This window comes from Pantherophis guttatus, chromosome 1 (genome assembly GCF_059756535.1).
Source record: "Pantherophis guttatus breed Tessera chromosome 1, ASM5975653v1, whole genome shotgun sequence".
NCBI classification, from domain to species: Eukaryota; Metazoa; Chordata; class Lepidosauria; order Squamata; family Colubridae; genus Pantherophis; species Pantherophis guttatus.
In genome coordinates, this window is record NC_142063.1 from 92,542,349 (window position 1) to 92,554,444 (window position 12,096).

The 12,096-nt window shown below is 35.7% G+C and overlaps 1 protein-coding gene across 4 annotated transcripts in view; it reads right to left on the minus strand.

Annotated features, from left to right (window-relative positions):
- Nucleotides 1-12,096, minus strand: part of MPPED2 (metallophosphoesterase domain containing 2) — a 148,272-nt gene that overhangs the window by 74,790 nt on the left and 61,386 nt on the right. The window lies entirely within an intron of this gene.

The following is a 12,096-nucleotide window of genomic DNA, read 5'->3' on the forward strand; positions in this document are numbered from 1 at the left end:
CTCAACCATAACATTATTCTAATGTAACTGTTTGTGATTAATACCCTTCATTTAGTTAAACAATAAGAAGCATATTGCAAAAGTGATAGATTATTTTATTCCAAAAATTCTGATATGATTTCTTTCTTTTTTTATTATGGGTTTTGTAAACAATTATAGTCGATAAAAAGATTCCATCAATTTCAATTGTGTTGAATATTTGTCTTTAATCTATGCATCGATTTATGTTTAATTCCATACTTGAGTATATCTAATGAAGATTATATATATGTTTACATGCATAAGACTGCAACTTTCAATCCTCAATGACCCTTTAATAATGTAGCAAGGATTTTCTATTGTGTTGGCTGTCATACTTTTTTAAAAAATTAAATGAATAAAGCTCTATTCAATTTATCAACTTACTTCAAAAAGGTAAACTTTCCTTCCCCAATAGAAGTAATTTAGAATTCATTTTTATTATAGGAAGACAATCTTACACTCAGTCCAATGCTAGAAGATTCACAGTACTTTAGACTGAAACTAATGATCCAGACATTCAGAAGGTATGGTATGCCTATTTTAAAGATGTTTAGTATTTTAAGGTAAATCATGACAGATAAATTGATAAGTCCAGCTTTTAAACAGTGCTTGAGGTTCACCAATGAGATCAAATTTTGAATTTCATTCACAATTATTTTTTTCACTAGTGTAACAATTGACTGTATTAGTCTCCCAATGCAATGTCCCAGCCTTTCCTGCAGTGGAAAGAGAATTCCGGGGGTGGGGGGACCCTAACAGGTAAGTGGATGTTTAAGTGGATGTTTCCACAGGAAAGGAAAAGAAATTAACTTCAACTGACTACAAGAGTCCAGTTGTACCACTGTTGGGTGGGACTAGACAGGCCACTAATAATTTCCCACTTTTGCAAATGTTGCAGGTATCAATTAATTTCTGATCATGGTATTCATTGCATTTATTTATGCAAATAAAGGTACCTAATTAAAGGAAATGGAACAATTTTAAATAGGTCAATATTTTGAAGGAAAATATGAGAATATATGTCAGCGTAGAGGAATAGAGAGATAGTCTTGAAAGATTACATGAGTGGTTAGGTAAACAGCAGTCCAGGCCTGTAAACGAGGAAGGGGTGTGAAACTCGTTTATCATCCTTGATTTTCTCATATCAGAGAATCATTAGGGGCAGAGTAACCCTGTCAGGCTTTCAAGATTCTTATTATGCCCTTACAATGAGATAGTTAATTTCTTGGCTGTTTCCTGACCTAGTTTACCATAAAAGATAACACACTGTTTGGGTCATAGATGAATTTTTGGCCGCTCTTCCCTATGCAGTATGGTTGCGGCAAAAAAATGCTTAGCTATTAGAAGCAAGAGCTGTTAGTTTCCTTTGTAATCGGCAATTTCAGAATTGTAGTACACAATTTATGCCCCACTTACATCATAAGAAGGCCCAGCAGATTGATTGTAGCATAATTTTTAAGCAAAGTGTAAATGCTTCCTCAGATGCAGATGATGATCCTCAGATGAAGAAATGCTTCATTTAAGTGTTTCTTAAATGTTTATTTAAGCTTATTTGACTAAATTAAAGAACTGAGCTTACAAATACAGATGATAACTTCTGGTTCAGCACATTTCTGCTGATTCTCCTTTGAAGTATTTTTGCTGAAGAATGGTAACTTTAAGATTTTGAGATGGGACAATCAAATAGTCTCCTACTGATTTCATATGCCAGCCGTTAACAATTCTGAAGAGCTTATAAAGATACCGTAAAATATGAAATATGGAAAACACAAGGAGTAACCTTAAAAAACATGGTTAAATAAAATGTTTTGAATCACTTCCTAAGCAGTTATGGATTCAGTCTAATAGATGTTTGTTCAATAATAAGCACTGGCACAGAGAAAGCATAATTGACCATGAAGCTCAAATGTATTTGTTGTAAGCCCAGAAAAAGTGCCAGTTGAGACCACAATGTACAAGTCAATAATCCAAGCCGTGCCATTACCGAAGGTAGACCAATTTGGTTGATGAATATATAGCAAATTTTAAAAAAATTATAGATGAACATATTTCTTTGATATATATTGTGTCTATACTAATTAGTTCCAAAACCTCTGGAATTTTAATTTACAAGCATCATAAAATAATCCCAAAATAAATCCCATAATCAATGAACATGACATAGCACTGTATAGCAACAGAGGAACAACATGGTGTCCTGATTTACAAACATCATTGGTTACACTGTGAGACAGAAACAACAAACAAGCCCTACATAATAGCAAAAAAAAAAAAAAAAAAGCATTGCAAAGAAATAAAAAAAACCCAGTCCAAATCAAATCATCATCCAAAGTATTAGTCAAATGGTATCATCTTAAAACCATTTCAAAAAGCCAATAAGGAAAGAGTCAGGTGAACTTCTGGGAGCAAGGTCATTCACAGTCTTTAGGCCATCACACACAGAAAGATTCCTGTTCTTAGTCCATTTCTCTTGAAGACCTCCTGAAGACCACCACTAGATACAAACATTGAACAGCAGAGCCGATGGTTCCTAAGGGACTCTGAGGGAAAGCCATACAAGGCTTTACAAACTAGTCCTTTCAAATGGATTCAGAAATTAAGGCTGCAGCCCCTCCCCCAATCATATGCCATGCCACATGCAAGCTTCTGTTGCAAGACTTCAGGTTGAACCAATCCCATATAACTCCTACTGCATAATATTGTCTAAGCACAGATCTAACACTAATCTCCCCTTCTCTCATTTGGGTCCGTGAGAGTTAAATAAACTGTTTGGCCAATGTAAGCCACATCTGACTTCTTGCTTCTTTGGAACTGTCAAAGCCACTGCTATCCAATAACTTCTGTCCAACTTCTCCAGCCTTTCCATATTATCAAATATAATTTCTGCCTTCGGTTTTCGACATTTTCACTTTTCTCCTCCAACGTACAATAACATCCAATTCTGGATTGGTCTTCCACAATTCTGGTGAAAACATCTACTGTGTTTCCCCGAAAATAAGACCCTGTCTTATTTTTTATTTTATTTTTTGAACCCTGAAATAAGCACTTGGCCTTATTGCCATGCGCTTAAAAGCCTGATTGGGCTTATTATCAGGGGATGTCTTATTTTGGGGAAAACAGGGTATCAGGTCCTTCCATCACAACAAACCATGTCAATACAATTCTCTCTGCTACCAAGACTGCCAAAATATAATAATGCCATGAAATAACAGTGAACATAACATTATTATATATTGTTATAATAATGTATTGTATATATATATATATATATTATTATATAGTATGTATTATATTGTATCACATATTATATTATATTTTATATTTTTAATTTATATGTTGTCCATCTCCTCAATAAGGTGACTCTGGGCATCCTACAAAGAATAAAAAGATAAATATAAAAACAATTATATACAGTGGTGGGATTCAAGTAATTTAACAACCGGTTCTCTGCCCTAATTATTTCTTCCAACAACCAGTTTGCAAACTGCTCAGAAAGTTAACAACCGGTTCTCCCGAAGTGGTGCGAACTGACTGAATCCCACCACTGATTATATATAAAAACTAGAACCAAGGAAATTTGCCTAAAAAGCACTATCTTTTGCACAGCAACTGTTCTATACGATGGAAATGCACTACTTGCAAATGACAATTGATATACTGTATTGCAATGTTACCCTGGTGGTATTGTATTATTAGTATTGTTAGTAGTACTGGTGTCTGAAATTAAAAGTCTTATTAAATATGCTACAATTTGCGTCAATGGAAAAGTTTTGTCATCTTCTGTTGAAATAGCTACTTTGGAGAAACGATTCTTCTCAAAATAGGAATACATCAGCAATAAACTATTCTTCCCACTAATTGAAACCAGGGGAGATGTGGGAGAGGAGATACTGCACGTCCCAAATCTTCCTTGTTCACAAATGTTTTCTGTTTATTTCATAAGGGGAAGCACATACATGTGCCAAATTGTCTTCCACAGAAGTCTAAATAAAGAGTGAATATCACAGCACATAAATAGAGGAGGACCAGGATGTAAACTTTCATTTTTTTAGACAGCACATTAGGTGCTGTCCTTTTTTTAAAAAAACAATAAAGTCTAAAAATATGAAACTAACTAAAGTTAATTGGCTACCGGTTGCCCTCCGGGTGAGATTCAAGGTGCTGGTAATTACCTATAAAGCCCTACATGGCTTAGGGCCGGGGTATTTGGTGGACCATCTGTGGCCAGCGACAACTCCCCATTTCCTGGTGCGTTCCCACAGGGAGGGCCTCCTTGGGGTGCCGTCGGCCAGACAATGTCAGCTGGCGACCCCTAGGCGGGCCTTCTCTGTGGGCGCACCTAACCTGTGGAATCAGCTCCCCCTGGAGCTACGGGTGGCCCCTAACCTTCACTCTTTCCGCCGTGACCTTAAAACATGGTTATTTCACCTGGCTGGTTTGGACTGAAGGGGTTTTAAAGGGGATTTTAATGGTCTTTTTATAATCTTATTGGGTATTTTTAATATTGATTTTGCTTGTTTTTATTGTTGTGAGCCGCCCTGAGTCCTTTCAGAGATAAGGCGGCATACAAGTTCAAATAATAATAAATAAATAAAGTAAGAAAAAAGAAAAAGAAAAAATACAAACAAATGACCTCCCCCTTCATTAAAACAAATACAATTTCAGTAATTTATCTTTTCTAACATTTCAACCAAAAGTCTCCTTTTCTGATAATTTCTCTTATCTACAAGTAAATTATAAAGCCTCGCATTATAAAGCTTTGTCATTCAGTCCTAATCAACGAGTCCATTAAGAGCTACAAATAACAACTAATCAGTTCTATACTCCTTTCTTTTACTTTTAACACAGTAACTCAACACAACAAAAAAAAAATATCTTCTTCCCATATCTTAGCTCTTATCTATAACCAAATCTTTAAAGCTTTATCATTGGAACCAATCAAGAAAAATCCATTCAATGCTGCCAGAAACAACATATTAATACTGTTCTTTATTCACTTCAAATAGTGTCTTACAAATTAATTTACCATTTTCTCTTTGTCTTCTCTTAGAAACTCCTTCACAAGTTTAACGCACACCAGAAATAACATCTATATTTTAACCTGAATCAAATAAGCCAACTTGGTTATTCTTTAACATCATAGCTTACTGATTTCTCTGAAAATGCAAGATAAAATTTCTTCTTCCCATATCTATAAACAAATCTTTAAAGCCTCATCATTTCAGTGCCAGTCAAGAAAAAGTCAATAAGAGCTACTAGAAAGAACATCATATGTATATTTTAAACTTGATCAAATAATCTGACATTAAAAGCACGTTAGGTGCTTTTAAAAATCTTAATGCTTATTTCCTTTAAATAGTGCAGTGTCTCAGAAGCTGATTTCATTTCATCTTTGTCTTTTCTCAGGAACTCCTTCATGAGACTAAAACATGTCCAAGTCACTCTTTTGATTTATTACTTGTGTATCCATTTTGGTTATTAAGAATTCAGCCAGTTTCACTTGCAAATCCAATGTAACATCTTTTTCTATATCACTTGGGAACTTCAAACCTCCACATCCAAAACAGCCTGGTTTTCAGTTGTATCCTCTTTTATCTCCTCTTTTAAACCTACATTTATGGTAGCAGAGACTTAAAAGAAATTTCTGACTGTATTGTCCCCAAATTTTTTTGAATTCTTCCGAAGTTAAAATACTCTTCTCCATTCTGTATTAGTGAGTTTCTTCTCCTTTAATTATAATTTTTAATTCTGTTTGATTGTCTCTAATGTCTGGCCTTCAAAATCTTTTCTTTTTCTTTAATCTACAACATTTTCCCATAAAAGATTTCTTACATTTATATTCAAAATATTGATATATTTTAAATGGGAATTTAAACAACATGATAGACAGAGATAGATAGATAGATAGATAGATAGATAGATAGATAGATAGATAGATAGATAGATAGATAGATAGATAGAGCATATAAGTGCATACTATTGCACATTTATTTTATTTATTTTTATTTATTTATTTGCCAAGCATGTATAAGATAACAGATGTATAAACATGATTATGGATACAGGAAATAGATATGAATAAAAGGGGACAGTAGAACAGGGACGGTAGGCACGTTGGTGCACTTATGCACGCCCCTTACAGGCCTCTTAGGAATGGGGTGAGGTCAACAGTAGACAGTCTAAGGCAGTGATTCTCAACCTTCCTAATGCCGTGACCCTTTAATACAGTTCCTCATGTTGTGGTGACCCCCCAACCATAAAATTATTCCTAAAACCATTGAAAATATGTGTTTTGCGATGGTCTTAGGCGACCCCTGTGAAAGGGTCGTTCGACCCCCAAAGGGGCTGCGACCCACAGGTTGAGAACCACTGGTCTAAGGTTAAAGTTATGGGGGTTTGGGGATAAAACCACAGAGTCAGGTAGTGTCACATGCCACACTATTTTAAAGTGGATCTGCTCTGGAAGTCTAATATGTGTAACTTGAAATACATCAATATTTTCTGGTTCTGGTTAATGAATCAAACATACTGTGAACAGAATATATGAATATAAAAGGTGTCTCCGTGCACATTCAAAACGCTTATGAATGGATGAGGATTCTACAAAGGAGGTTTTTGGCTGTGCAGAGATAGAACATTGAGAATTTCACCTAATATGGACTTGGGAATTAATGAAATTAATATGAAATATTTGATAAAACAATTTTAAGGAGAGCTTTACAATACCTAATATTTGCACTGCATTTTTTTTTCTTTAATTTATATGCTGCCCTTCTCCGGAGACTCAGGGCGGCTTACAATGCGTTAAGCAATAGCCTTCATACTTTTGTATATTTATACAAAGTCAGTTTATTGCCCCCACAAACTGGGTCCTCATTTTACCTACCTTAGAAAGGATGGAAGGCTGAGCCAACCTTGAGCCTGGTGAGATTCGAACTTGCAGTAATTGCAAACAGCAGATGTTAATAACAGTGTTTTAGTCCACTGTACTACAGGCTCTTATGTAAGTGAGAGAATGACCACATTACTTCATGTGAACTTAGTGAATTTATATTTTTCCTGCCGTTATTCAAACCAATATACCATACAACATATAGTTAACTTCTGCTTCCTCAAGAAGTGACAATAGCCTCAAATTCAGAGACTTTAAAAAGGGGATCAGACAAATTAATTTAAGATGGTTATGGACGACTGGACTAGTAGTCTCAATGGCTATATAATTCATCATGGTATCAGCTCTTCAGTCTAGCGAATGTGCAACATGCAAATCCCCACATTCACAGAGTAAGGTTAGGAAAACCAAGGGATTCTGGGAGAAGAGACCTCCACCCTTCCATCCAATGGACCATAACACTTTAGTAAGAAAACAAGAGGAGCAAAGATTTTGGGGCCATATAGTGTTTGTAGTCTTCCCAGTGACATCTCCTGTGCTACTGCATGACACAAGATAGAGAGGAAATAGGGCTGTTGGAAGAAACATCCTTCTAGGTTCTGGTCCAAGTGGGGAAAAAGACACTGGAGACATTGGGGGGAGAAAAGGGGGGGATACAGCGAGTTTTTCAGGTTTTATGCTCTCTCTGGCTTTGAACTTCCTGGGGCCCAGAAAGAGTACTCTGATGGGTTGTCAGACTCCCAGGGGGTGGGGGTCTTGCTGGCTGATGGTCACATGTGCTTCCCAGGTCACATGTGGTGAGTTTCTGCTGCTATTGTGTAGAGGGCTAATTCTATCTTTGGCAATTCCTACTATGGCTCTGCCTGAAGGATCTTTGTTATGTAGAATAGACTGGCCCAAGCCTTAATGGCCCATTGACAAAGGGTGGGGGCAGGAAGATGTGAGCTGCTTCCAAACATGCTTATCCCAGGGAAATATAATATTCTGCCTCTTTCATATTTCCTAAAATATTTCATTCTTCCAGGAGAGGGGTGGGTGCTAACTTCCTACAGGGCCGTGATGGTGAACCTATGGCACACGTGCCACAGGCGGCATGCAAGCCGTATCAGTGGGCACACAAACTCAGCTCCGGCGCGCACCAGCCAGCTGATTTTGGGGCCTTCTGGACCCACCAGAAGTAGGGAAACAGGCTGTTTCCTGCCCCCGGAAGGCCTCGTTTTTGCTGTCCCCAGTCTCCAGAGTGTCTCTAGGAGTCTGGGGAGGGCGAAAATGGCCCAGAAGCCTTCCAGAGGCCAGAAATGGCCCGTTTGAGTTGAGTTATATGCTGTTTTTGAAAGAAAGTGAATCTATATAAAGCTGATCTATTGAACAGCATGTAGGTGCTCAGATGTTTAGATAGACAAAATGATGTGAATCCATATTCTAATGCTGACTTCCACAACATATTTTTCCTATGTAAATATTTTGGTACAGACTACTTTTCTTATAAAAGAAATGAAATCTATGTTCAAATATACTTTTAATTGGATTTGTTCCTATGATATTAAATAGGCTGACATACAAAAGAGAAAGTCATTTAAACTTTTTGCAGTATTTATTTCCATGACTAGGTCTGATAACTTTTTGCATATTTAACTGCTTTTAAACTATTTACAATGCATTATTTTGCACATCACAAGTTATTAAGAATGAATATCCAAGCAATATGGTCAATGTATTTTTGAAATTAAAATCGTGAATAAGCAGTCTTACCAATAAACAATCAACTGTATAACTCCTGATTGAAACCTCAGGTTCCAGTGTTTCATTAAAATAACAAATCGTAAAGATGTATTTGCAAATCTCAAGTACCATAAGAACTGAAATTTAATTGTGAAAGTTAATATAATTCTGACTTCAGTCATTGAAAACGTTCTATTTGTATCTTATTTACATTCTCCACCAGGAAAATTTGCCATGTTCACGCTAAGGGCTGTCATTACTGTTTTAACAGCTGGTTGTACGGAAACACGTATTTATTAATAGCTCTATAGAACACCAATATCTTCTCTAGTCACTCAGACAAGTTCTGAAAATTATTGAAGCACACCTAGATACAATGACTATTTATTTCTCTTTCTAACTTGCATTCCTGTTACTAGACATTCTTTAATGTACTATTTTCCTTCCAAAGAAAGCTAGAAAAGGAAGGAAAGAGTATTTTATGTCAAACATATTATTTTACCAAAAGTACATATTGAAAATTATTCAGAACGTAATTTATAGATGAGGTAAAATCTTATTTTCGTTGCAGTAGAATCAGACAGTCCAGGGGGAAAGTCTAAAAGAAGAATAATATTTAGCATGATTCCCAAGAGAAAGAATAGATTTTTCGTATACAGAACTTGTCGGGTTAAAATTTGATTATTATTTTTTTTTGAAACTGCATTAACTATACACTAACTTCAAGGTTTCTTTGGTTTAATGTTGGATCCTTGAATCTTGATTTAGGATTAATGTGCCTTTGTGTGCACATTTTATACTAGTACTTTTTGTGCTAAATTAAGTTTTTTCCACCCATTTCTTACAATAAAAATTTTAACCTGCTATATTATACTCCAAGACTGGGTTATATATACATTTTATTTTATTTTTTTTAAGGCAGCATCATATGCTAACATTTTTATATGAAATAGCTTTCTTCAGCATATAGAACCTATTTATTTAGTACAAACTTGATTTAGGATTAATGTGGCCTTGGTATATGTTTAGCACTTTTTGTACATTAACCTCCCTATTCTTCATGCTGTACCATTCCAGAGTTCAAGATTTGGAATTATTAAGTTACAGAGAAACAAACCTGCCAACAAGAAAAAGGAGTTCAACAATGAAACCGGAAAGGAGGTGGGCTACCCTTTATGCTCCATGTTCAAGGGGAAACTAGATAGCTATCTGATGGAAATAATTTAGACCTCTGCACTGAGCAAGGTGCAGCACATCTTCTTCCAACTTCTATGCATGCCCCTAGAGAAGGAAGCAGAGATACAGACTGGACTTGCTGGACCCGCTCTGCACTTTCCATTGGCAGAACAGAACTGAAAATATTGGAAAAATCATTCGGTTGCAGAATTGTAGATGTGTATTACTTACAATATACTATGTGTGTATGCATATGTGCGTGTATATTATTTAATAAATCTCTTAATATGCAATATAATAGGGTAGTAAGGTTCCTCAGATTGGTTGTTTTTTTTTTCTTCCTTCTTTCTCATTACATAACATAGATTTGGGTGGTGGCTATTGCAATTTCTGTTATTTCCTTTTTTTTCCCCTATGATGGGATAAACAAGATTTTTGTTTCTTTTAACACTTGAGGGACAGGACACTGAATGTTGTCTTCTGTTTTCTTTCACTGGTCAGATGGAATGGGTACTCTTTGGCTCACTGACTGGTAATCTCAAACTGTTTATTGTACTTCATAGTTGGCAACACTGAAGACAAGAACAAGTCATTTTCAAACTGTGTTGGGAATTATGGGATGACAATAACTTGGCTCTAGAGCCTGATCTTCAGCTTTACCTCTCTATCCCAGGCCACCTCAATGATATGTGAAAGGTCCCAGTATCTGGAAGCTGTGGAACAAGCTTCAGCTCAACCTAAGCAAGACCAACTGGATCTTCTGCTTTGGGGGACCTTCAATTTTTAGTTTTGTTTCGTTCTGGTTTGTTTTGTTTTTTACAATTTTTTGAAAGTTATAATAAGCATAATAAAAACTAATGAGAGGCTGTAAAAGTGTGACGCCTACAGGCTGTATATTCTTTGGGTTTGCATATTTTAATATTCCTTCTGGAAGGCAACATTTTTCCATGCAATATTGTCCTACTATGCAAATACTTTTATTTCCCATTATTCATTATAATATAACACTAAACATATGTGCTGAAATGAAAAGGGAACATTTTTGTAAGTTTCCCACAGAACTCACCACTGTGCAGCGCTGGTTTTTAAGATGTGCTCAAAATAAATTATTTCCACAAATTGTAATGATTTTCAAGAAATCCAGTAGAAAACAAAAGATATATTGGTATCACTTTCCTTTCCCTGACCCTAAGGGAAAAGTCAGCCATATTCAGCATTAAAAGCAAAAGAATCTCAGAACTTTAAAGCTGGCTGCCAGCCCAACAGCACCAAAGGATTAATTAGCAAGTCAAACAAGATGCTAATCGTCCGTAGGAAGTATGGCTTTAGAAAGCTGCTCGTTTTTTTTGCAATAAGGAAAATAAAGAAGTAATTCTAGGAACCTTTATTAACCCATCTAGTCTGGATAATTACATTATGGTGAAGGTCTGCCACCTTTGCATTAATATAAGTTGCGGCATGTTGATTTTTGGTGACACTGTATTTTGCCTGGTTCTGTGAATAAATGATAACATGAGAGTTTTGAAGCTCAAGCCGTATTTGCAGCAAATGGTTTCAACCAGACCTTTGCTCAGTGATTGTTTGATTATAAAAAGTTCATTTTCCAGCACACAAGACCAGCCCAAGAAATATTCAACTGAGTAAAGCATTTCCTTAATGTAATACTTCCATTCACTATTACTGCTAAACCAAAGAAAGAACAGGAACAAAAAGAGAGCTCTAAATGCTGTCTGTCATCTAGATGGAGCTTACAGGTGTACACATCATAAAATAAAAAAGCTGTTGCAGCTGGGGCATTGCTGGCCAATTCTAAATTGAAGTCCATAGTCTACTAATATTTTTTTTTAGATTAAGTTTGAACATTACACATTATGTCAAAATCTGCACTGCTTTCTCTGTCAGCCCAACTCTCTGATTCCTGTATCGTGCCTGGAAAATGATATTGTATCGAACAAATGAAAAACTATTCCATATTTTATTCTAACTAAAGAATATAACAGGTAGGCATGCATCCAGCAAAGATATCCAGAGTGTTTCCCTAGATGTAGTGTAATGAAGGAATATGAGGTTTTAGCTATTAGTTATATTATATATTTATATTTATTGAATTTATATCCCGCCCTTCTCCCCGAAGGGACTCAGGGCGGTGAACAGCCGAAAATTAAAATAACATACAATATAAAAGTTAAGATAACTAAAAATAAATTAAATTAATCAGCCTCCCAATTTAAAACCCCAAGCTATACAATTAAAAAACTAACCCATAAAACCTATTCAGGCCAGGC